Source organism: Schistocerca serialis, chromosome 2, assembly GCF_023864345.2.
Source record: "Schistocerca serialis cubense isolate TAMUIC-IGC-003099 chromosome 2, iqSchSeri2.2, whole genome shotgun sequence".
NCBI lineage: Eukaryota > Metazoa > Arthropoda > Insecta > Orthoptera > Acrididae > Schistocerca > Schistocerca serialis.
In genome coordinates, this window is record NC_064639.1 from 915,286,282 (window position 1) to 915,314,114 (window position 27,833).

Genomic DNA, 27,833 nt, shown 5'->3' on the forward strand with positions numbered 1-27,833 from the left:
TGCATGATAAGGCCCTGCAGCAGTAAGACGCACATTCAGCCATAGAAAAATGTTTTTATGTAAAGTCAGAAAATACTAGACGGGAATGACATGCACGAAGCAGAGAAAGAGACGACAGCAAATAGAAATGAAGGAATTAGAAGATGCGGTGTGTTAAATGAAACATAGAAAAAGACCAGGCATGAACATTAAATATTCTTCTCCCACACTGAAAACCATATGCCTCAACTATTAACAGATGCTGGAAAATTAAGAAATTTCCAGAGGGCATTAAATTAAATACAATAATAGCTTTTTGCAGGAAACGACACGGAAGTATTTGCGAATACTGAAGGGGTGTCTCCCTGCTAAACAGAAAGTATAAAATGTGTTCTAAATCAGTAGCGCAGAGTGTAGCAGCAATTTTTGAAAATGTCTTCCGAGAGAGAGAGTGAACGGGCTTTAGGAAAGGTAGTTCGTGCACAAACAATGTGTTCCGACGTTAGACAAATCGTCTAGAAAAACAGAGAGTTCAACAGAGGGACGCATCTGTAAATAGTATTCTGGGACTATGTGAAAGCTTTCGATAAAGTAAACAGAGAAAAGGTATTGGAGATAATGAACAAAAGAACAGTATCTCTGCAGATAATAACATTAGCAGAGAAAATGTTCCAAGATCAGTTACTACCATTGTAGGAAAAGAAAAATCTTCAACCAGGACAAATTATTGATTTATTCAAGGATGCAGTTTATCTCCGACTTTTTTTAATATTTATGCTGGCAACATTCAGAGGCAGTGAATAAGGAAATAAATTTTTAAACTTGTAAGTTCAACGAAAGGAATCTTCTATGACATTACTCTTTCCTGATTTCTAAATTGTGATTCCTGACAGCGATATGACACTGCAGATGCTGCTCGCATTTTAGCCGCAACAGCTAATCTTCGAAGAAAATAAAAGTTATTGCAGTCAAGGGCTAGGGGCCAATTCCCAATAAAACGATAATAAACGATCAGAAAACGGAAAGAGTAAACTTGGTCTACTTCTTAGGAAATATCATCTCGTTCATGACAGAAATGTAGATACAAAAGAAAGTATATATATTTAATTACATTAACCGAACCAAAATAAGAAAGGAAACTCAAATGATGTTCTACAAAATGCTCTTAGTAGCACCCATGACATACGGAAGTGAGTCGTAGCCAGTAACAAAAAGAAATGGAGAATGAATGCAACCATCGGAGATGCGATTCCTAAGAGGAGTAGCTAGGTACACACTGTACGACATCAGGAGTAATGCTGACATCCGAGAATAACTGGGAGTGAAAAGCTTAAAAGAGCAGAGTACGGAATACAGTAACAACTGGACGGACCATGTCACAAGCATGGAAGACAACAGACTGCCAAAATTAATGATGACTTATCCTGTGAGTACAAAATCGAGGAAAAGGTGGAAGTAATAGCTTCAACCAAGAGTGCGAAATAGGCAAAAGGCTAGTACATGAACATGGAAGGAGCAGAAGAAGAAGAAGAAGAAGACAAACTTATTTTGAAAATAACTAACTTGTGAACATCTACGCGTTTTTGTGCTCTTGAAATCACATTCAAACTGAATTTACATGGAACTGCAACATCGGCTCATTCCGTGCTCTAACCTATGTTTCCCTTTATTTGGTCTAACGTTTTAGGATTACCTTGTATGCGTTTCATTTTAAGTATCATTGGTAAAAATCACAAGTCCGGCGAATTTGTCTGCCACAAAAATTTTCTAGCCGTGTGATGTTCTGAGAATGCTTCGTGCATACGGGACAGCGATGGACGAGTCGTGAGCCACGAACTTTGATCTTACTGGATAAAGCAGGACTGCCCTTTACGTTTCTTTATCTGGGAGTAGAATTTCTCGAAAATTTGAATATATACGCCTGTATTGGCGATAATTTCAAAGAACATCGGACCGATAATTCGGCTAGCATAATCGTCCACCATTCATTATTTATTTCGTTATTGTGAAGTGAAGAGGAATTTTATGCACAGTATAAGAGTTCTCGGTGAATCAGTAGCGATTCATCGGCTACTGAAGTGGCGTAAAATGTGAAAGTGAGCTACATAACTCTAAAATGTAGTTTCAGGTTGTAGTACAACAACACAGTGCCCATACACAAATTTTTTCCTGCTTTATTCACTATGTACATTTAAATGAAGTGTATAAATTTGTCGTGTATGTTATTGTGATGTATATATGTTTTAATAATTTACTGTGTGCAAAATAACGAATGAAAGAGAATGTAAAGAACTGTAGTAGACACACTGGCAAGTTAGGGAAATCGTTAAGTAAACCAAAGAGGTTATTGTTATTGCCGCACTGTCACTGAGCGCGGTGCAGCCGGAGATACGGTTAGTAGCGAGCGAGCGGGTCGGACGCAAAGTAGGAATTCTGCTGCGAGAGGACGCAATACGTGTTTCAGTGCAAGATCCCACATAATGTTGAGAAGTAATTGGGCACAGCGCAACGTATCAAGGTTGACCAGCGTTTAAGAAGAGCGTTGGGAGCACGAAGTTAAATGTGGTGAAGAGCATGAGGCCGTACATTGTCGTGCTATGATGGACCTCGCCTCACCGACCGCACCGCTATGAAGTAAGACCCGACCGGCTCATCATTTAGAACTGTAAAACGCTTGTCAGTGTTAGTTGCGAACCGTTCAGTGACAAATACTTTAGCAACTTTTGTGTGCTGAGGTATGTAATCCTCAGTAACAACTACCTGACAAGATCCTCTCCGTATCCATAGTTAACCGAGTATGTCATTAGTGAACTGAACGTAAATGATAAGGAGAGTGAAGTTTATCGAACTGATTAATAGTTTAAATGGAAGTGAACAAAAGAGTTAGTTTTTCTAGTCTTGTTAATTAAGTTCTGATTATTGACAAATAATTTGACAAAGCAGTATACTTAACAATATTTAATGTTTCAGACAATTTTGTGTGAGAACTGGTTTATGTAACAAAAGTTAGTTTTTTTGGACTTGCTAATTAAGTGCTGATTATTGACAAGTAATTTGATAAAGCAGTATATTTAACAATATTTCATCTTTAGACTGTTTTGTATGAGAAGTAATTTACGTAATAATAAGTCAAGTAGGGAATTCCGTAATCATTTTATAAAACAGTTATTATTCTAGAACAGTCAATTTAAATACTTAAATTATTCTTTTCCAAAAGTTTACCTTTTGCACAACAGTTTAATACTTTGCCTTTCGCGGGCAAGTGCTCTACCATCTTTTTTTTTTCATTTTGTTCGATATAGTTCGTTGCGTTTGGTCTGGGCGGAAGTCACAAGACATCTGTTCAAGTTGATCGCTGATCCCTTTACTCAGTTTTTTTTTTTATTACAGAAGGCGAGCAGCCCTCTGACCGAACACGCTGAGCTACCGTTCAAATGGCTCTGAGCCACCCAAGCATGACTCACGACCTCTCCCCACACCTTAAATTCTGCCAGTACCTCGTCTCCTACCTTCCAAATTTCACAGAAGCTCTTCTGCGACCCTTGCAGAACTAGAACTTCTGGAAGAAAGAATACTGCGGAGATATGGCTTAGCCACAGCCTGGGGGATGGCCGGCCGTGGTGGCCGTGCGGTTCTAGGCGCTGCAGTTCGGAACCGCGGGACTGCTACGGTCGCAGGTTCGAATCCTGCCTCGGGCATGGATGGTGTGTGATGTCCTGAGGTTAGTTAGGTTTAAGTAGTTCTAAGTTCTAGGGGACTGATGACCTAAGATGTTAAGTCTGATAGAGCCATTTGAACCTGGGGGATGTTTCCAGAACGAGATTTTCACTCTGCAGCGGAGTGAAAATCTCATTCCAGTTTATAGCATTTAGCATTACAGTGAGAAACACAGTTCAGTTGTTACGTAACTGGTTGTGTATAGAACTAGTAATTAATTTCATGAAGTAGTTGCAAGTTTGCTTTTGTCCATGACTCAAATTTTATTGGGTGATCATTGTGTTCTGATAACGAGTGCAAGTCACTAAGTGAGCTGTCGACCGTTCATTTACAGTAATTTCCAAACAGAGTCAAAATTAACTCTTTGATTTCAGACCAAAATCTCACAATAACGATCAAATTACTACAACACTTGACTTCTTCAGATTAATACTTTCACTTCGGATCAGATGCCTTATCCTAAAGTAATATAAAACCAATAGCAACACGGTAATTCTTTAATTAATCTACCACCCGCAAAGGAAAGGGGGTGTTATAAGGGCAAGTCCACCACCCACAATCTTTCTTTTATGCAGCCACCAGCAATACTTAGCCGTTGTTTCTTTCGAAGTAATGTTTAAACACGTAAAACGTGGTAATGATTCACTTGAATACAGAATGACGTATGCTTAAGACGTATCTGGAGTGCCATTACCTACCAGTTGCACTGACTTTTCCTGCTTCTGTAGACGAACCATGCTGGATCTACCCTGAGCAGAGGGTAGAAAATCGGGAAAGCTGATTGGATTAAGCAGGCAGACAGTTCAAAACCGAGCCTCCTGCAGTTAGAGGTATCCCTAGATCTAGTCTCAGACCGTTCCAGATTAACGCAGGTTGCTACTGAAGCCGCTGTTGAGGCAGTTTCTCAACAGAAGCCATTTCGCATTACAAACAGAGCCAGTCCTGTGTGGTGGGATACCGAATGCCATAGAACCATCTACGAAAGTAAGGAAGCACGCAGAAAATGTAAGAGACAATTTATCCAGCTAATCTACATTAGCCTACAAAAAATACAAGCGGAAACCAAGAGGATTTTGAAAAGAAGCGGAGTTGAGAATCTGATGCAACTCCCAAGTACACTACAATGTCGATTGTGTGGAAGAGGGTGGAAACTTAAAGAAACCCTCAACATCTCGCCACTACAGTTCGCCACCTACGAATTATGTAACATATGTTACAAAAGAAGAAACCTCCCTTCGTCTAACAGCCGCTACAGAAGATCCAAATCCCCGATGACAGTCACCCTCCTCTGCATCCATTCTCGAAAATCGAGTTACAGAGAGGTTTCTCCTCTGGTAAAAATACTCCACACTACAACGCGCTATCATTTCTGCAATATGAATGACAACAATTCCTATTCAGTAATTAGCATAAAATATGGACTGAATATTAGATTACTGAGCCGATAAAGACAGAAGGATAATGAATGTGCTCAAGCAAGGGAAGAGTCCTAATTAGATCTTATCGTACCGATCAAATAAAGTTACAACATTGCCCCTGCAAGGCGTTGGAAAGAATGAATAAATTACGATTAGAGTGGTAGCTTAAAAACTACGACCTCCTAGCAGATTTTCTCAAAGAGATACAGTTCTGTTTCAGCAGAAACCATATCTACTGGCTTTTTTTTTATTGACCGAAGCAGCACCCACGAAAATATAGAACTCCCATTGCTACTCATTGCTACGCATAACCTAAACAATCTGTAGACCTGTTATCGCTTCTCTCTGATTGATTGTTACTTGGAATAAGTGAAGGACGCATTACAAGAAAGGACTGAAATCAGTTTACAAGAACTTGTGAAGCTTGGACATCCATTGCCAACCTGAGTAACGTCTTTGCTAGCGCCACAGAATCTCTGACTTTTCAACACCGTAGAGAAATTCAGTGTTTCCGTATGTATCCGCACCTGTTGTTTTTGTTGTCTACAGTCTGAAGACTGGTTTGACGCAGCTCTCCATGATGCTCCATGCTGTGGAAGCCTTGTTGTCTCCAAAATAATAACTACTGCAACCTACAGCCATTTGAACCGTGTCAATGTATTCACATCCTCGTCTCCCTCTACAATTCCAATTCATTCCATTACTGAATTGATGTTTCTTTGATGTCTCATAATGTGTTATATCTATCGAAACAATGGAAGAGGATGTAGATGAAGATGAAATGGGAGATATGATACTGCGGGAAGAGTTTGACAGAGCACTGAAAGACCTGAGTCGAAACAAGGCCCCCGGAGTAGACAATATTCCATTGGAACTACTGACGGCCGTGGGAGAGCCAGTCCTGACAAAACTCTACCATCTGGTGAGCAAGATGTATGAAACAGGCGAAATACCCTCAGACTTCAAGAAGAATATAATAATTCCAATCCCAAAGAAACCAGGTGTTGACAGATGTGAAAATTACCGAACTATCAGCTTAATAAGTCACAGCTGCAAAATACTAACGCGAATTCTTTACAGACGAATGGAAAAACTAGTAGAAGCCAACCTCGGGGAAGATCAGCTTGGATTCCGTAGAAACACTGGAACACGTGAGGCAATACTGACCTTACGACTTATCTTAGAAGAAAGATTAAGGAAAGGCAAACCTACGTTTCTAGCATTTGTAGACTTAGAGAAAGCTTTTGACAATGTTGACTGGAATACTCTCTTTCAAATTCTAAAGGTGGCAGGGGTAAAATACAGGGAGCGAAAGGCTATTTACAATTTGTACAGAAACCAGATGGCAGTTATAAGAGTCGAGGGACATGAAAGGGAAGCAGTGGTTGGGAAGGGAGTAAGACAGGGTTGTAGCCTCTCCCCGATGTTGTTCAATCTGTATATTGAGCAAGCAGTAAAGGAAACAAAAGAAAAATTCGGAGTAGGTATTAAAATTCATGGAGAAGAAATAAAAACTTTGAGGTTCGCCGATGACATTGTAATTCTGTCAGAGACAGCAAAGGACTTGGAAGAGCAGTTGAATGGAATGGACAGTGTCTTGAAAGGAGGATATAAGATGAACATCAACAAAAGCAAAACAAGGATAATGGAATGTAGTCTAATTAAGTCGGATGATGCTGAGGGAATTAGATTAGGAAATGAGGCACTTAAAGTAGTAAAGGAGTTTTGCTATTTGGGGAGCAAAATAACTGATGATGGTCGAAGTAGAGAGGATATAAAATGTAGGCTGGCAATGGCAAGGAAAGCGTTTCTGAAGAAGAGAAATTTGTTAACATCCAGTATAGATTTAAGTGTCAGGAAGTCATTTCTGAAAGTATTCGTATGGAGTGTAGCCATGTATGGAAGTGAAACATGGACGATAAATAGTTTGGACAAGAAGAGAATAGAAGCTTTCGAAATGTGGTGCTACAGAAGAATGCTGAAGATTAGATGGGTAGATCACATAACTAATGAGGAAGTACTGAATAGGATTGGGGAGATGAGAAGTTTGTGGCACAACTTGACCAGAAGAAGGGATCGGTTGGTAGGACATGTTCTGAGGCATCAAGGGATCACCAATTTAGTATTGGAGGGCAGCGTGGAGGGTAAAAATCGTAGAGGGAGACCAAGAGATGAATACACTAAGCAGATTCAGAAGGATGTAGGTTGCAGTAGGTACTGGGAGATGAAAAAGCTTGCACAGGATAGAGTAGCATGGAGAGCTGCATCAAACCAGTCTCAGGACTGAAGACCACAACAACAACAACAACCTTGTTTTAGCCAATTTATGCTATAAATTTCTTTTATAACGAATTCTTTTCTGTTACATAATCTACACATTTAATCTTTAGCATTCTCCTGTAGCATGTCATTTGAAAAACTTCTATTCTCTTCTTGTCTGAACTGCTTATCGTCCACGTTTCACTCCCGTACAAGAACACTTGAATCTGCATTCGATGATGACAAATTTATCTTCTTCAGAATTGTTTTCCTTGGCATTGTCAGTCTACATTTTCTATCCTCTCTGCTTCGATCATCAGTCTAGTACCCAAATAGCAAAGTTCATATGCTGCGTTTAATGGCTCATTTCCTATAACTTCCTCTCTTTCACCTGATTTATTTCGACTAGTTCCATTATCCTTGTTTCGCTTTTATTGATGCTGACCTTACATCCTCCTTTCACGACAGTGTCCAATCCGTTCAACTGCTCTTCCACGTCCTTTACTGACTCTGACGGACTTACAATGTCATCGGCAAACTTCAGTTTTTATTTCTTCTCCCTGAACTTTAATATCTACCCTAAACTTTTCTTCGGCTTCCTTTACTACCTGCTCCAAGCACAGACTGAATAACATCGGGGATACGCTAGAACCTTGTCTTACACTCTTCTCAAACAGTGTCTCTCTTTCATACCCTTCGACTGTTTATAACTGCCGTCCGCTTTCCGTACAAATTGTAAATAGACCTTCGCTCCCTTTATTTTTACCCTTGTTATCTTCAGAATTTCAAAGCGAGTATTCCTGTCAATATTGTCAAAAGCCTTCTCTAAGTCTAAAAATTCTATAAACGTAAATTTGCCTTTCTTTATACCTATCTTCTAACATAAGTCGTATGGTCATTATTGCCTCGAGTGTTCCTATGTTTCTCCTGAACCAAAACTGATCTTCTCCGAAGTCGGCTTCTACAAGTTTTTCCATTCTTCTGTAAGTAATTCGTATTCTAATTTGCAACCTTGCCATATTTAAATTATAGTTCGTAACTATAAACAGATTTTAGCACTTTCTTTCTTTGGTATTGGAATTTTTACACTCTTCTTCAAGTCTGAGGGTATTTCGCTTGTCTAACATCCTCTTGCATCACCAGGTGGAACAGTTTCGTCGTGGCTGACGTTCCCAAAGATATCATTAGTTCTGAGGGATTGTCATCTTCTCTAGGGCCTTCATTTCGACTTAGATCTTTCAGCACTCTTTAAAATTCTTCTCGCAGTATCATATCTCCCATCTCACCTACTTCTCCTTCCTCTGCCCTTCCTATAATACTTCCTCCAAGTACATGTTTCTTGCACAGCCCCCTTAGTCATGCAGCTACATCTATATGCTCCAAACGTCTCTTTAATTTTCCTGTAGGGGGTACCTGCGATACATCTTTCTATTAACCTAATTTTTTATATGTCTGTATTCCATTTCGCCAGCTTCATTTGCTGCATTTTTATATTTTCTCCTGTTATCAATTAAATTCAGTCTCTCCTGTGAAACCCAAGGATTTCGATTAGGCCTTGTCTAGGTACCTAATTGATCCTCCGCTATCATCACTATTTCATCTCTCAAAGCTACCCATGCGTTTCTTTCCCCTGTTTCAGACAACCGTAGCCCAATGCTCTCTCTGAAACTCTTAATAACTCTCGTTGGCTCAACTTACGCAGGCTCCATCTCCGTAATTTTCTTTCTTAAGTTGTAATCTACAGTTAATAATCAATAAATTGTGGTCAGAGTCCAGCTCTTCCGCAACAAATCTATTGCAGTATAAAACCCGGTTACGATATCTGTCTTATAACTATATAAGAGGGTTGGAACTTTAATAGTGGCAACTATTTATTTACATCTCGTACAATATAGATACGTGTTTCAAAGTTTTACTGTCCTTCAAAGCAGTCACCAGCATTGTGTATAACCCATTGCCAGCGATGTGGAAGTCGTAGGATACTCTTAGCAGTGCCAGCTGTATTGAGAGTTTGAGGGGCGCGGTCTATTACCCGACGAATTTGTAGCAGTTCTGAAGCGAATACCGTGTAGTTTCCTTCAGTTTAGAAATCGATTTGAACTCACGAGGGCTTAAGTCCGGGGGGTACAGTAGGTGGTACAGAACTTAGCAGCCCCATCAGTCAAACAAATCAGTAACAGCTTGCACTTTACGTGCTTGAGCATTGTCCTGCAAAATGATGCTCAGGTCCTGCAGAAAGAGTCATCACTTCTGTCTCTAAGCTGGTCGTAGGCTGTGTTCCAAAAACGAACAGCATAGAGACAGAAGTGATGACACTTTCTGCAGGACCTGACCATCGTTTTGGAGGACAATTCTCAAGAACATACCACCCACTGTACTCCCCTGACACAAGTCCCCGTAAGATCATCTCGATTTCTAAACTGAAGGAAACACTTCACGGCATTCGCTTCACAACTGCTACAAATTCGTCGGGCAATAGATCGCGCCGCTGGAACTGTCAACATAACTGGCACTGCTAAGAGCATGCTACGACTTCCACATCGCTGGAAACGGGTTATACACAACGCTGGTGACTACTTTGAAGGTCAATAAAGGTTTGAAACACGTACCTATTTTGTATGAGCCGTAAATAAATAGTTGCCACTATTAAAGTTCCAACCCTCGTAATAAAACTGTCTCGGGTTCTTCGGCCAACGTTCGTCTGATGATTTTTCTGACGTTTCGCCAGTACGAGTGGCTGGCATTGTTATAGCTTCGTTCTCCATTGCTCGTTGTGGAGTGGAGCCGAGCACACGGCCGCAGATTACATGTATCTGGCGCGCCAGCGTCCAAGGGCTTTTTCACTGTCATTTCCGGTGCAGTTCTCCTCTTGCTACATGCAATGTTCGTTCGCTGCAGCTCGGGAATCCAGGATTCGTTTACCTTGAGGCTTTCTTCTTTCTTGTTGACGCTATTATCGTGTTTGTGTATTTCTATAGTTTCTCTGAAGCAGCCTTGTCTGAAACTTCCTTATCGCACGTCTTCAGTATCTGTAACACTGTTAGAATTTAAGCAACCATCCATTGCTTCCCATGGAATGACTGTAATCTATGTCGCGCAGTTTGATGTGTATAACATAGTAGGTCACTATCGTGCACATCCTGTAAGTTGTATCAAACATCCTTGAAACGCCAATTTTTGTAACAAGTGCGTTTTGCCCTCCTTTCGATACCCGTAATTTTTCTTACACACTACACGGTCATATTTTGCAGACTTACTCGAAATGTGTTCACAGTAGTTTGTTTTACTATGCTGCGAATGATCTTCCACGTACGCAATTACGTTTAATACCAGCTCCTTGAACAACGATTGTCCTTTAATATGTTTCACTAGAGACGGGATTTATGGTTTCCTGTCCGCAAGGACGATAGTCTACATGGCTCGACGTCTCAGTATCGTTTTCACTTATTAAGCACACATCGTCATCATTGTACCCCTCATGTACATTGCCCGCATCACACATACCACTGATTCATCTTGCAGACATGCTAATATTTCATCTGCCACTTCTTTCGCTCTTTGCGAAATTTCTTAGGTTCCTTTCTGAAGAAATCCCAACTGTTGTTGTAAATATAACGCAATGTTTGATCTGTTTATCGTTGCCATTGCTCAGTTTTGTATCAAGACCACCAACATTGTAGCACTGTTGTAAATTGCTCTTCGCCTAAGAATTTCAACTAAGATCCCCAGCCTCATACTGTGTTCACCGTTGGATACCTCCAGTCCCGCCCCCTGCTGCCATTAGCAGCCAGTATTGTCGTTCGTCGTTGGATAGTATACAATATGCAGGTCGTCGAATGCCATGAAAATCATTGGCCTTTTGCGACCTCGCACTCAAGGGGTTCCTTGTTAGTGTTTTGTTTGTTGTCACAGTTCTTGTCTTACTGACATCCAGTCGGCATGATATGATACGCTTGCCCTATTGCAAAACACACACGATGCTGAAGTTTGAAATTTGGCTGAAACATGGCTACACAATGCTCTGTAACGGTGCAAAAGCATTGCACCCTGCGACGTCACCTCAGACTCGGCAACGCGTCAGATTGGGAGGTGCCGACAAATGAGAAAAAAGGAAAGACCTCAGAAGTTCATGTGAGGTGTAATGTGGGTTCATGGTGTCACGTTGGCACCAAATTTCACCACAATTCTGCCCAACGCCACCGTGGACGTGTCACACAATGGAAGGTCGTCACAATGCCTCTTACCAACATTTCAACCCTTCCTGTGACACCTCTGTGGTGAAACCACTGTTTCCCATGCGGCGTTGATTCTCACACATTTCGAAAACGTCAGTTCGCAGTGGAGTGAGCGACAGGACACCTTTCTTGTTGACTGAGCTGACACCCCCTTCCCACCCTCCACCCCCTCCGCTGATGATTCAACCCTTAACCCTTCTCTATGGACATTAAGAACCTGCAACCTTACATGCTCGCACCCTTTTGGAGAGTACCGCGATCGGAATCTTTGCTCTGGTGTACAGAGTGGAACTACTACGGAACTTTCAAAAAAATTCGGCAAAATTTGAAAATGATGTAAGTGATACAAAGCAGCAAAGGGTATTTATGCTTCTTCAGCGCTCCTGTGGCGTGACCGTAGGGTAGTGCGACATTGACACCCCTCCGATTCTGCATGCCCGCTACCAAGCTCTAGCTGAAGGCTTCAGTGGGTCGCCTGCCTGCAGGTGCCTAGGAATCTGCCATGAGTTGTCTCCGTAGAGGTACATTTTTAAAGTGTTCAACAAAGGTGCGTGGTTGGCGCGGAGGGTGTTGCTAAACTGGGAGGGGTGGAAGTTCATTGAGGGACCCTGAGCAATGCCATTATTCACGCAGGTGTCAGTGTCTCCCCCCCCCCCTCCCCCTCTATGACTCTGTGGTCACGCCACAGGAGTGCGAAAAACAGGAGGGCTAATGGTTTCCACCCTTTACGTCAGAGCAAAAGAACTTCTAGGGAGCTAAACTCCAAAGGGGTTCGATCACGTTCAAAGGGGTTGCGAGCCGACGATGTCCTTAGATGAGGGTTTAATCATCTTGGGGAATAGCGGGTGAGGAGGGGGGTGTCAGCAGTGTGAAACATTGCCTGTCTATTTCGACCACGAAATGTGTGGGAAACAGCGCCCCAAAGAGTGGTTTCGTTGACATCCATTACGCCATCCCCTGAGGCCTTTTCGTGTAGACAGTGAGAGGCGATGTGTCTGAAATGGTTCTCTCGGAAACGCATAATGAAAGTCACGGTATTTCAGCGCAGGGTATCGCAGTTCTGACTTCCCTCGCAGAGGTATGAAAAGAAGGGGTGAAATGTGCTGGGTAAGAGGGGTATGATGAACTTCGCGTTGTGTGTGACACATCTAGGACGGCGTTGGGCAGGAATTATGGTGAAATTTGGTGCTAGTTTTGCATCATTAACACACATTACACTTCACATGAACTTCGCAGCTCTGGCCGTTTTCCCGCGTGTGTCGACGTTTTGCAGCTTGAATCGACGCCGAGCTTTTGCATTATTCAAGAGGAAGGATGTAGAGAGCTTTGAGGCAAATTTCAAATTTCCGCGTGGTAGATAATTGAGGGATTTCGAAAAAGCGATCCTTTAACTGTGCTGTTTAGCGTAGTATGAAACATTCTCTCCGCCGATAGTTAAAAACATTTCCTTATGGAATGCAATTAATGAAGTAGTTGTGCTTCTTCAGTCTTGTAAGATAAGTTGTAGGGTCAGTATTGCGTCGCGTGTTCTTACATTTCTCAGGAACCCGGACTAACCTTTCCCAGAGTCGGCTTCTGCCAGTTTTTCGGTTCTTCTGTAAATAATTCGTGTTAATATCTGACAACCATGACATAATAAACAGATGCTTCAGTAATATTCACGCCTGTCAGCACCTTTATTCTTTGGAACAGGACCTGTTACACCCCTATTGAAGTCTGAGGGAATTTCGCCTTTCTCATGTCAGGTTGAGTAATTTTATCACGATTGGCTCTTCCAAGGAACTCAATAACTCTGACGGAATGCCTGCTCCAGGTGCCTTCTTTCAACTTAGGTCTTTCAATGTGAATGTTGCCGCTTCATTTGGAAATTTCATTTTACCCACTATATTTTTCCTTTCCACAAATCGCGACGTCAACTTTGCTATATTTTGCGTGTCTCTGCTATACTCAGGTTCGAGTGATCGAAATAAATTCTTTGAGCAACCTCTCTGTATGTCCACTAAGGCATTTTCGCATTTTTGGGAAGTCTTTTTGGTTCTCAACCAGAAGGAAGCTTTCGTCCTTTAGAAGCCACAAGGTTTTCATTGTTTGAACGTGCATCCGCCATTCTGTGTTCTGTTTAAGCCAGGGTTCTTCTTTGTTTCGGAAGAAGACTGGCTTTGTCTGGTTGCCGCGAGCTGCACTGGAGGTTGTTCTACAGCGGTTAAGAAATCGGGTTAGATAATTCTGATTACTTGCCGTGGCAAATATTTATGTTATTTAGGAAGCGCATTCTAAATTTTTTGACACTTTGTTGGCGATTATTCAGCGCTCAAAGCCGGCCACGGTGGCCGAGCGGTTCTAGGCGCTTCAGTCCGGAACCGCGCTGCTGCTACGGTCGCAGGTTCGAATCCTGCCTCGGGCATGGATGTGTATGATGTCCTTAGGTTAGTTAGGTTTAAGTAGTTCTACGTTTAGGGGACTGATGACCTCAGATGTTAAGTCCCATAGTGCTTAGAGCCACTTGAACCATTTATTTTTTATTCAGCGCTCAAGTTATGGGGGTGTATCCACTCGCATGGCGAAATCGATGCCCGCAATCTTGCTCAGTTTTAGTTAAATGGAACCTGATTATAGGAGGGAGTGTTACCTTTTCAGTCCGTCGTGCTGTAGACTACGCTTTGTGAGAGTCACTTTTATGTTTACTGATCTGAGGAGTCACGTAGGCTTCTAATTTAGCTGCATTCTTTTACTAACAATGTGCTGTATCTGCGTATTAACAAGAATCTTTGCCGAATTGTTTGTATTCAAGCCAAGTCATTTATTTGCTAATTTTACGTGTTGCAGCGGTATGCTGCCAAGCCGCCATATTGCTATTACTTATTGATGCCAACTGCAGCAAGCGACTATTCTGATACATCAGATGTAACTCACTGAATTAAGTCTACAGTTTCAAAACATTACCAATAAGTATTTTCTCTTTGAATGAAATTAGGCTGCAGATGCAGGGATGTTAGTCGATGGCTGCCGTTATGGACGGGATCTACTTTCTCATTATACTACGGAGCTGATTTGTCACTTTCCTGAGATATTAGGTGGAAATGGTAGTCATAACTTTTGTGCTTATCTTAATGGTACTATTAGACTATGTACCACGATTTTTTATGTTTGCGTTTATTTCGCTGCTCCTGAAGTACTTTGTGCGCTGATTTCAGATGTGCTATTAGTTTGTTTGTTTTTTTCTACAAAGTACATACAGTTTTGCCACAAATGAGATAATTCATTTTTCATTTAAACGTTAAGTCCCATATAGAGAGATTTTATTTGCAAGTAAGGGAAATTTTGCTTTAGTAAGATGGATTATTTGACACTTGACACTCCCGTTTGGCTGTTAGGCGGAGAACTGTAGTTCATTGTTGTATGCTATAGTGTTCTGACGTCATAAAGGGTGTTCGGAAATTCACGTTACAAACTTATATGGCTTGTAGAGGGAGGTGAGTACATACTATTTTGAATAGGAACCCATGTCCGGAAACGTACCGCTTCCGATCCACGACCATTTCGATTCAGACGTTTAACTCATCCAGTTCTGCTCGAGAAACTGAATTAGGCGTGACGCATTACAATTATTAGGTAACAATTCGAAAGAAAACGTAACGAAACATCCATTTATCATATATGCACATTTGTTTGTATTAACGCTTGACCATTACGTGATTACATTATACCAGAACAAAAGGGAACCCAGCATACTGTACGTACAGAACGTCACTGATGCATTATAACAGTGGCTCGATATGGCGACCACTAACGTTGTTACAGACATTGTACCTATGAAGCACGTCCTGGTACACTCTCTCCATCCCACCCGGTGTCTCTTCAGTTTCTAATGCAGCGACCAGAACTCGTACCCGCAGATCTTCCTCTGTCTGCAGACGTTAAAATACATCAGGTAACCGTCTAACGTATGCCATTGCATACCAGGACAAGCAGACCTCGACGCCTTAACCATCTGAACTGAAACCGTCGAAGACATGGGTTGCTGTTCAATATATTAGGTTTCCATTTGTGCTGTTTAATGCAGTTATGCATTTTCTTAGAAACGTATTAACACACGAGTTTGAATCTTATGAGAAACTTAAAAGAAAGAATCCTTGTGAGGCCGCAGATCAGAAATTTACTACAAGACAATTTGTTTGAAAATACAATAAAACAAGTAGAAAAAAGGCCTTGGGTTTCGTTTAAAGAAGTAGTGTTCGACTTTTTGGACAACAACAAACATCCATATTGTAAAATGATAGCTGAAACAATGCTGCAGAGTTTCATGACATTAGGATGTAAGATGAGTGTGATGCTTCATTTTCCACATTCAGATACTGATTTTTAACCTGAGGGTCTTGGCAACATTAGTGAAGAGTAAGGAGAACGGTCGTACCAGGATATAAAAGATATGGAAGAGAGATACCAGGGGAGATGGAATGCAAACGTAGTGACTGACTACTGTTTTATGCTAAAAAAGGGGGTACTAGTGAAGGGAGACAACCAAGGAAGGGAAGTTTCGCCTAATGTTAGAAATAACTTGATGCAGTGAAGTAAGTGAATGTAAATCAAACTGTAATACATGTGATGTGATTTTGTAATAATTATTAGCATTTTTAAATGAACATAGCCCATTGTCTAATGTAATGCAGTGCGTACTGATTCTATACAATGTTTCAAAATAATTAATTTATTTTTAATCGTGTTTAAAAATTGCCTGTTAGAAAGAAAATATGATTTGAGCTGCAACTTTAAACATAATTTGTACAAAAATCTGACGTCACACAGCAAAACCAAAATGAGATTTGAAATCGGAATAAAGGATACTTCAAATATCATCTTACAGCCATAAAATATCGTTCCAAAAGTTGGCAAATGCAGCATAGTGTCACTCCACCAACGATTTCATGTCAGAGAGGACCTCTTCCATCTGCACTGTTGGATGCTATAAGTCGAAAGCAAACACTTTATACAGTTCTCACTCCAGTACTAAACTGGTGATGGCTTGATGTCTCAGAATGTGTCCTACGAAACGATCCCTTCTCTTGGTCAAGTTGTGCCACAAATTCCTTTCTCCCCAATTCAATTCAGTACCTCCTAATTAGTTACTTGATCTAATCTTCAACATTCTTCTGCAGCACCACATTTCGAAACTTCTATTCTCTTCTTGTCTAAACCGTGTATCGTTCATGTTTCACTTCCATACATGGCTACACTTCAGGCAAATACATTCAGGAAAGACCTCCTAACTCTTAAATCTATATTCGATGTTAACAAATATCTGTTCTTCAGAAATACTTCTCTTTCTATTACCAATTTACATTTTATATCCACTCTCTTTCGGTCATCAACAGTTATTTTACTACTTTAATTGTCTCGTTTCTTAATCTAATTCTCTTAGCATTGCTTTTGTTGATATACAACTTATATCCTCCTTTAAAGACAATGTCCATTCCGATAAAATCCTCTTTCAAGTCATTTGTTGTCTCTGACAGAATTAAAATGTCATCGGCAAATTTCAAAGTTTTTTTTTTCTCTTCGCTGAACCTTAATTCCTATTCCAAATTTTTCTTTGGTTTCCTTTACTATTTTTTCAATGTACAGATTGAATAATATCGGGGACAGGCTACAACCCTGCCCCACTCCTTTCTCAACCACTGCTTCCCTTTCATGCCCCTCGACCTGTATAATCGCCGTCTGGCTTCTGTACAAGTTGTAAATACCTTTTGGCTCCCTGTATTTTACCCCAGCTACCTTCATAACTTCGAAGAGAGTATTCCAGTCAACATTATCAAAACCCTTCTCTATGTCTATAAATGCTATAAACGTAGGTTTGCCTATCCTTAACGTATCTTCTAAGATGATTCGTAGGGTCAGCACTGCCTCGTGTGTTCCTACATTTCTCTGGAATTCAAAATGATCTTCCCCGAGGTCAGCTTCCACCAGTTCTTCCAGTCTTCTATAAAGAATTCGTAATAGTATTTTGCTACTAAAATTTATGAAACTAATATTTCCGTAATTTCCAATCCTGTCAGCAACTTCCTGGAACTCGGATCAAAAATGGATAAGCAGGAATGGCTAGAGGACAGATGTAATGGTTTAGAAATGTTCAAATGTGTGTGAATCCCTTACACACTACTTAAAGTAACCTATGCTAAGAACAACACAGACACCCATGCGCGAGGTAGGACTCGAAACTCCGGCGGGAGGGGCCGCGCAATCCGTGACATGGCGCCTCAAACCACGCGGCCACTCCTCGCGGCAATGGTTTAGAAGCATATTTCACTAGGGGAATGATAGACACCGCCTAAAGGAAAATTAAAGAGGCCTGTGGGGAAAACAGAAGCATCTGTATGAATATCAAGAGCTTAGATGGAAACAAATTCCTAAGCAAAGAAGGGAAAGCTAAAAGATGGACGGAGTATTTGGTCTGTACGAGGAGATTAACTTGAAGGCAGTATTATAGGAAGGGAAGTGGACATAGTTGAAGCTGAAATGGGAGGTACGATACTGCGAGAAGAATTTCACAGAGTTCTCACAGATGTAAGTAGAAACAAGAGCCCAGGAGTAGGCGACATTCCGGCAGAACTGCTGATAGCCTCAGGAGAACCAAACATGACAAAACTCTTCCACCTAGTGTGCAAGATGTGTGGGAGAGGCTAAATACCCTCAGACCTCAAGAAGAAAGTAATAATTCCAATTCCAAAGATTCATACTTTGTGCAAATTTAGAAGTGCAGGGCTTTTCATCGCTCGTGGGAGTATTTCAGATTTTTAGAGCAAACACACACACACACACACACACACACACACACACACACACACACACACACATACACCCACCCACACACACACACCTTACAAGTGCCGTGACAAATTTCTTTCGCATTAGGCATGTCTCCCATCTTTATTAATCTGCTTCCTATACCCTTTCCATATTTCCTAATTATTAATTTTAGGAATTACTGTTTAGTGCACAAAGGGCTGATTTTTCTGAGGCTACAGTCTGCAGCCTGCTTACCTACACCTATGTTATCGACCATGTACTCACAACGCGAGATGTAGATTACTATGCGAGAAGCTATTCCCCGACATAGGCTTCATCGGCATAGCCTGCCGTTTGTAGTGCACATAAGAGGTGGGAATAATGAATCTGTCCCTCAAATTACTTCACGTACCTGGGATGGGTGATGTAAGTTGCGTTGCCTATCTTTAGTTGCGTGAAATATTAGCCGCACCAGCCGTGTTCGGCCTCCCTGTATTTATGGTCCATATCGCCGTCGTCCTGAATGCACGAGCACCATGCAGTATGTGAGCACCTGTTCACCAATTACGCTAAGCGACTGTTTGGCAGCAGCCTCCCTCCAGGGTCGTTCGTGTCGGCCTTAATGATACGATATGGGCTGTAGTTCAGCGCCTAACCGACGAAATTTACCACGTGTAGTCACGTTTGTAGGTCTCTGTAAACAGCATAATGCCACCTTTTGGAGCAGACAACAGGTGAGTAACATGGGTCATGGAGACCAAAGAGCGGGTTGTGTGCGCCTACATATCCACTGTTTAGAGCAGATTCTTAATTAAATTGGAAACCGTCGATTGATACGCAGCTTCAGAAACATAACCTGGTGCAAAGGTTTACGTTCACCGACAGTAGCTCTTCGCGCATAACATTCGCGGGTCAACCGGATAATGGGATACAACCCGTTAGCTTTGACCAATGACATCATAATTTATTAACAGATATTAATGTATTTATTTTTGAGCCATGGATAATAAGTCGGTTATCTTCTGTGGCGAGGCATCATCACTGTAAATTGATATAAATGAATGTGTTTTGAAAAGACAGGGCTACACATTGTGTACGATCGCTGTCGCTCGTATTAATTTAAATCGTTTGTTCGTTCCAATTCATTCCGTACTTATTTTCATTCTTAGTGAGTCTGAGATAGTTTCGAAAAATTGTTTTTCATTCCGAACAATTTTTACCTTTTGATCTTCGTTTGTAGGTATGGATTTATGTATTCCTATGAATATTGAGGACTTGGAGCAGGGTTCGTCAACTAGTATTAGTACGGTATTTTTCACTACATACAAGCACTATCGAAGGCCAAAAGACCGACATAAGAAAACTTTGTATCTGTGCCTACTTAGGTCAAGTGGAGAATAGGATACTAGTGCTGGCGAAGGCGAAAACGTAAGCATACGCTAAATTTGTATTCCGTACTGCAGTTAACCTATAAAGATCAACCGAAGTTCAGGGTACCACTCTTGTACGTCAACTGAGGTATTCCATGCTAACGTTACTTCTGTCCCTTCCTTTCTTTATTTTTTCCACTATTATCCCATTCTCCAGTTAAGCTATATAGGTCAACTGAAAAATAGGACACTAGAACTCAAAGGAGCGATGTACTTAACATTATGTTCGAAATATGAATGTACATTATATACGTCCACCATCTGTTTTCCCTGTCCTGCATTCCTTTGTTTCTAAACATTCGTCTTTGCTGTTAAATCAGTGCAGTACATCATCTCTGGTAACTTCTGACGTCATTTGTCAAAGCAGACAGATTGTGTCCCATTCTTCAGTGATCCCACTTTCGCAAATGGGGCAGGAAGGGGAGGGTGGAGGGGAGTAAATGTGATACAAAAAGTGCCCTCCACCACACACCTTGAAGTGTAATAGTAAATGTAGATTCGAGACAGTTCAGGATGTAACAAAAATCTATGTCCAGAGCTTCAGGAAACATTCCTCACACGTAGCGGAATGAAATTTGTTTTATTGATAAGGAACCGATAACGTTTATTTCCACGCTAGAGCTAATTATAAACTTTCCTCACAATCGCTTTAATTATGAAAAACACACAAAAACGGAACGTGCCAGCATTAGATGGGAAGTTTTCGTACATTAAATACTCAAAATACCCGTTTGGTTAGAACGTACAGTGTTTGTAGTTCCAACTGAACGAAGATAATGTTGACATACTCTATGACTCACTCATTGTGTTAACATGCGAATAACTTCACTGCTCTACCAGCATCAAGCACTTGGCATCAATTGTTTAGTGTTCATCACGGACTTGGTTTCCGGTACACTGCAATGAAAGTTTACTCAGATGGGAAGCTGGGTGTACGGATTAGCAGGTGGTAAAACGGCTGCAGCGCTCAACGTTTATATCGGGAGAGATTTCCAAACGATGGTCCCCCTACAGGAGGACGTTTGAGGCAGCAGCTGATCGTCGTCATAGGTTGGGGTTGGGTTGTTTCGGGGAAGAGACCAAACTGAGAGGTCATCGGTCTCATCGGATTAGGGAAGGACGGAGAAAAAAGTCGGCCGTGCCCTTTCAAAGGAACCATCCCGGCATTTACCTGGAGCGATGTAGGGAAATCACGGAAAACCTAAATCAGGATGTCCGGACGCGCGATTGAACCTTAGTTCTCCCGAACGCGAGTCCAGTGTGTTGCCATATGGAACATGGGAAGTTTAAGCCTACTACTCGCAAAATGGGGAGGCCTAGCAGGACGAGGATAGCTCAACTGGAGCAGGAATTTCTTCGAGCAGTTGACGACAACCCTGTACTGTATACTCCATGCTGCGAGAGATCTGACAGATGCAGCGCCGTTGCCAATATTCGAAGTGGTATACTCGGCTCATAATAAGAATAAACCTCATGTAAACATTGCACTGTATGTTTGCGGGAACCTCACTGGATTTAGTTTCACGTGAAGCGGAAGCCAAGCTGTTTCGAGTACAGTCAAGTACAATAATGAGGATACGTTTATTCTGCGCGTTACGAGTAATCGACTAAGCGATGATACGGGGCAGCAGCTTTACCGGCGTGTTTAGCTTGGACAGCACTCGCCTGGCAAGTGATCCAGCTAACCTACGTGATTTCACTAAATCGCTTCAGGCAAATGCCGGGACGGTTCCTATGACAGGGCCGACTTCCTTCCCCATCCCTCCCTAATCCGATGACACCGATGACCTAGCTGTTTGGTTCAAATGGTCCAAATGTCTCTAAGCACTATGGGACTTAACATCTGAGGTCCTCAGTCCCCTAGAACTTAGAACTACTTAAACCTAATCAACCTAAGGACATCATACACATCCATGCCCGAGGCAGGATTCGAACCTGCGACAGTAGCAGCAGCGCGGTTCCGGACTGAAACGCCTAGAACCGCTCGGCCACAGCGGCCGGCTGGCTGTTTGGTCTCTTCCCTCGAATCAACCCAACCAACTAACCTGCAGTAATGTGAACAACTGCAGTAAAGACATGTCATTTAATTTTTAAATAAAAGGAAATTGTATAGGTAAAAGTCAGGTGATCCGCTTCCTGACCTGACGGAAAACATAACATGCCTCGAACTTGGTTATTAAAAACAAGAGTGATGAAAATTTCTTTCTTTAACAAGGGTAATTTTTCTGTATGAGCTATGCGTGGCGTAACAGCGCAATGCTGATTTCCCTTCTAGTTAAATATTGAAGCCACTGTAGGTATTAAAGTCATTCGTCTGGTAATCTCTGAATTCCTTCCATATCGGACTCCGAGGAATACTTTTCAGTACTGCTGTGTAGCTAACGAGGCGATCAGCAACAGAATCCCAAGCCACCAAAAAGCTCACATTTCCTCCTCCTGCATTTCGCCATGGTTCGGCAGTGACGTCTCACAAAGCTTCGTGCGTTTGTTCCAAGTAGTATCACAACATAAATGTTTTGTTATTTCCTTTAACTAGGCTGTAGATCGCCCTACGGTGTTCAGATAACAGTGAAACGATGACAACTGTGAAAATGTAGCATTTTTACAGAGTGCTCGACACCGTGAAAATTACTGTTTTCCATGATTCTACAATGCTTATCACTCTGGCTTTTGCGAAACCACGTGTTTTAAAAAGCATTGGGCATATTCAAATAAAGGGTATTTGACTTTTCATTTTTCTCCAAAAAAATTTGATTGTGTAACGTTTTCTTAACTTCAGCAATCTTTAACAATCCTTTATAAAATATAGATACTTAAAAAATTATATTTGCAATGAAAAGTAGAATTTTGCGTGTGATACGTAATTAGAAACTAGAAGACATCCATTTTTCTTGAAACCTGATGGTTAAGTATGGCTTAATTAACATACACTTGATGAATTTCATAGTTAAATGATTTAGGTATTCAAGTCGAAAAAAAATTATAGATCATAACAAGTTTCCCACTGTCGCCTTAAAGCGTACATTATTATTCTACAACGCTACCGATTACTCTACGAACATAATTTGTATGTGTTGTACTATTTATCATACAGTATATCTCGATAAACGACAGAGCTGATTTTTCTCTGTAAGCTTGTGAAAAACATTAAGAACAACATGTTTTTCACCATTAACGGTGTTCCGCGCGCATTTTCACCACCAAGCGGGAAGCAGTGTCATCCATTTTCACAGTAGGTACGAAAAGAGAGACAATCAGAGCATAAGTAGCGCTTACGGAGACCGAGATTGTACGATTCTTAAAATAAAAATTACGTTACTAAGGTATGATTAAGAAAAACTTTGATGGCTGTTAATACATCAGATAGTCTGTAAATCTCATTTACAATGTCAAAGTAATAAGATATCTAATACAAAAGTTGGACCTACGTCCAAGAGCGGAATAGCACCAAGTGTACGGGAGTTACGGCTGCTGCCTAATCATCGCGCTTGCGTTTGTTTGCATCAGGTTTATTCTTATGATGAATGAAGAATAGTTCAATGGGTCAGCGACTGGTGGGGCGGAAGCGAGGTGACAAAACTTCCCCTCCCACCCTTCTGCCCCACGGCAGCCAAGGCTACAGACCCAAGCAATGCCGCACCATTCATTGCAGACGTATTGTTGGCAGATTTCTACTCAGCGATGTGTTCCTTGGTCAAAATATTCTCTCATACATTAGCAGAGTTTGCCTCCTTGCACAAATACACAAATGATTTTCAATATTAACAAGGTACAGCGAAATGCAAAAATGTTGCCTGTAAACTAACGAATGAAGACTTCTTTCTTTTACGTGTGAGAGAACGGAAACCCCAAGATCATCGTCGTCTGATTGATCATCTTTCGTCTCGACCACACAGTTTGCGGTATCTTCGCTGCTACTGTCCTCATCATCTGGTAAAGAAATCACAATATTTTGTATGGATTCTTCTCTTTCACCTTCTTCTATGTTCGACCTTATAATCTCTTTCCACAAATGGTTTCACAATGTTCTTACAATTTTCAAGCGTTATTCGTGTGACAGCCTCATTTACCAGTCTCGCGACGTAAACGTTTCACTTCGCTCCACATCTGCTTGCATTTGAGCCCAGACAAGTTCGATGGCGGCGTAATGGCAGTAGTACGCTGGAAGACATATAATTTTGTGGTCGTAGTTCTCAGCTAACATATCACTTATATACTAAGTCTTCTGTGACTCTTCCTTCACTTTCCAGCCGCTACAATATGGTGTCAAAGGCCTCCCCTTTAAAAGTAAGAAAGCCGGAGTGGCCGAGCGGTTCTAGGCGTTTCAGTCTGGAACCGCGCGACCGCTACGGTCGCAGGTTCGAATCGCGCCTCGTGCATAGATGTGTGTGATGTCCTTAGGTTAGTTAGGTTTAAGTAGTTCTAAGTTCTAAGGGACTGCTGACCTCAGATGTTAAGTGCCATAGTGGTCAGAGCCATTTGAACCATTTTTTTAAAAGTAAACACACGGTCAGTACATAAAATCGTGCACTTGAGATTTCAGGTAGCTCCTTTTCCGAAAGTCCTGTTTTCTGCACCATAGGAAGCCATTTTCCACATACACGGCCAGAACTCACAGAATCAGTGGAAGACACCTGTACAGCAGGCGTTGTGTGTTGTGGGCTGGGCGGTTTTTTAGGTTAGATGGCCTTGGGCAAGTACAGTAAGGGCAACAGCCTCAACGGGTGCGGGGCAAAGTCAGGACATGTGGGGACCAAGTAGCAATCGGTATTGTAATTGTCAACTGTCGAAGCTGCGTTGGTAAAGTACCAGAACTTCAAGCGCTATAGAAAGCACCGAAGCTGAAATCGTTATAGGTACAGAAAGCTGGCTTAAGCCAGAGATAAATTCTGCCTAAATTTTTACAAAGGTACAGACGGTGTTTAGAAAGGATAGATTGCATGCAACCGGTGGTGGAGTGTTTGTCGCTGTTAGTAATAGTTTATCCTGTAGTGAAGTAGAAGTGCATAGTTCCTGTGAATTATTATGGGTGGAGGTTACACTCAACAACAACCGAGCTAGGTTAATAATTGGCTCCTTTTACCGACCTCTCGACTCAGCAGCATTAGTGGCAGAACAACTGAGAGAAAATTTGGAATACATTTCACATAAATTTTCTCAGCATGTTATAGTCTTAGGTGGAGATTTCAATTTACCAGATATAGCCTGGGACACTCAGATGTTTAGGACGGGTGGTAGTGACAGAGCATCGAGTGACATTATACTGAGTGCACATCCGAAAATTACCTCGAGCAATTAAACAGAGAACCGACTCGTGGAGATAAAATCTTGGACCTACTGATAACAAACAGACCCGAACTTTTCGACTCTTCCAGTGCAGAACAGGGAATCAGCGATCATAAGGCCGTTGCAGCATCCCTGAATATGGAAGTTAATAGGAATATAAAAAAAGGGAGGAAGGTTTATCTGTTTAGCAAGAGTAATAGAAGGCAGATTTCAGACTACCTAACAGATCAAAACGAAAATTTCTGTTCCGACACTGACAATGTTGAGTGTTTATGGAAAAAGTTCAAGGCAATCGTAAAATGCGTTTTAGACAGGTATGTGCCGAGTAAAACTGTGAGGGACGGGAAAAACCCACCGTGGTACAACAACAAAGTTAGGAAACTACTGCGAAAGCAAAGAGAGCTTCACTCCAAGTTTAAACGCAGCCAAAACCTCTCAGACAAACAGAAGCTAAACGATGTCAAAGTTAGAGTGAGGAGGGCTATGCGTGAAGCGTTCAGTGAATTCGAAAGTAAAATTCTATGTACCGACTTGACAGAAAATCCTAGGAAGTTCTGGTCTTACGTTAAATCAGTAAGTGGCTCGAAACAGCATATCCAGACACTCCGGTATGATGATGGCATTGAAACAGAGGATGACACGCGTAAAGCTGAAATACTAAACACATTATCCAAAGCTGTTTCACAGAGGCAGACCGCACTGCAGTTCCTTCTCTAAATCCTCGCACAAACGAAAAAATGGCTGACATCGAAATAAGTGTCCAAGGAATAGAAAAGCAACTGGAGTCACTCAATAGAGGAAAGTCCACTGGACCTGACGGGATACCAATTCGATTCTACACAGAGCACGCGAAAGAACTTGCCCCCCCCCCCCCCCTTCTAACAGCCGTGTACCGCAAGTCTCTAGAGGAACGGAGGGTTCCAAATGATTGGAAAAGAGCACAGGTAGTCCCAGTCTTCAAGAAGGGTCGTCGAGCAGATGCGCAAAACTATAGACCTATATCTCTGACGTCGATCTTTGTAGAATTTTAGAACATGTTTTTTGCTCGAGTATCATGTCGTTTTTGAAAACCCAGAATCTACTATGTAGGAATCAACATGGGTTCCGGAAACAGCGATCGTGTGAGACCCAACTCACTTTATTTGTTCATGAGACCCAGAAAATATTAGATACAGGCTCCCAGGTAGATGCTATTTTTCTTGACTTCCGGAAGGCGTTCGATACAGTTCCGCACTGTCGCCTGATAAACAAAGTAAGAGCCTACGGAATATCAGACCAGCTGTGTGACTGGATTGAAGAGCTTTTAGCAAACAGAACACAGCATGTTGTTATCAATGGAGAGACGTCTACAGACGTTAAAGTAACCTCTGGCGTGCCACAGGGGAGTGTTATGGGACCATTGCTTTTCACAATATATATAAATGACCTAGTAGATAGTGTCGGAAGTTCCATGCGGCTTTTCGCGGATGATGCTGTAGTATACAGAGAAGCTGCAGCATTAGAAAATTGTAGCGAAATGCAGGAAGATCTGCAGCGGATAGGCACTTGGTGCAGGGAGTGGCAACTGTCCCTTAACATAGACAAATGTAATGTATTGCGAATACATAGAAAGAAGGATCCTTTATTGTATGATTATATGATAGCGGAACAAACATTGGTAGCAGTTACTTCTGTAAAATATCTGGGAGTATGCGTGCGGAACGATTTGAAGTGGAATGATCATATAAAATTAATTGTTGGTAAGGCGGGTACCAGGTTGAGATTCATTGGGAGAGTGCTTAGAAAATGTAGTCCATCAACAAAGGAGGTGGCTTACAAAACACTCGTTCGACCTATACTTGAGTATTGCTCATCAGTGTGGGATCCGTACCAGATCGGTTTGACGGAGGAGATAGAGAAGATCCAAAGAAGAGCGGCGCGTTTCGTCACAGGGTTATTTGGTAACCGTGATAGCGTTACGGAGATGTTTAATAAACTCAAGTGGCAGACTCTGCAAGAGAGGCGCTCTGCATCGCGGTGTAGATTGCTCGCCAGGTTTCGAGAGGGTGCGTTTCTGGATGAGGTATCGAATATATTGCTTCCCCCTACTTATACCTCCCAAGGAGATCACGAATGTAAAATTAGAGAGATTAGAGCGCGCACGGAGGCTTTCAGACAGTCGTTCTTCCCGCGAACCATGCGCGACTGGAACAGGAAAGGGAGGTAATGACAGTGGCACGTAAAGTGCCCTCCGCCACACACCGTTGGGTGGCTTGCGGAGTATAAATGTAGATGTAGATGTAGATACACACACAAACCCGAACGCTGCACGCGGTGCCATTGACTGAAAGCAGGGGTTGCCTAGCACAACGGCATCATTGGGGCATTGCAACGGTAACGCAAACAAAATCTCCCGATCTGACTGGCCATTGTGGACGCGCGAACCACATGCGCCAAGGCCACTTACAGTGTCAGAGCTCTTCTCTCGCCATACGGATTACAGTGCCACCGTAAAATAATCAGCTGCAACAAGTGATGTTGACGCCATGACTGCCGCATGAGAACCTACTGTATCCTTACCAGGTACACTGTGTTCAGGCACTATCAACAGCTGATTTTCCTGCACGGGTAGAATTTCTGCAAATGCTTCATTTAACAAAGCGCCAAACCTCACTTTAGTGCAAATGTGCATTTTACGGGTGAGGCTTCATTCCAATGTAATCCGATTGTACATTTTTATAATCAGT

At 41.8% G+C, this 27,833-nt stretch overlaps 1 protein-coding gene across 1 annotated transcript in view; it reads left to right on the top strand.

Annotated features, from left to right (window-relative positions):
* LOC126458277 (uncharacterized) overlaps nt 1-27,833 on the top strand; it is a 608,335-nt gene that overhangs the window by 102,671 nt on the left and 477,831 nt on the right. The gene's annotated exons all lie outside the window — the stretch shown is intronic.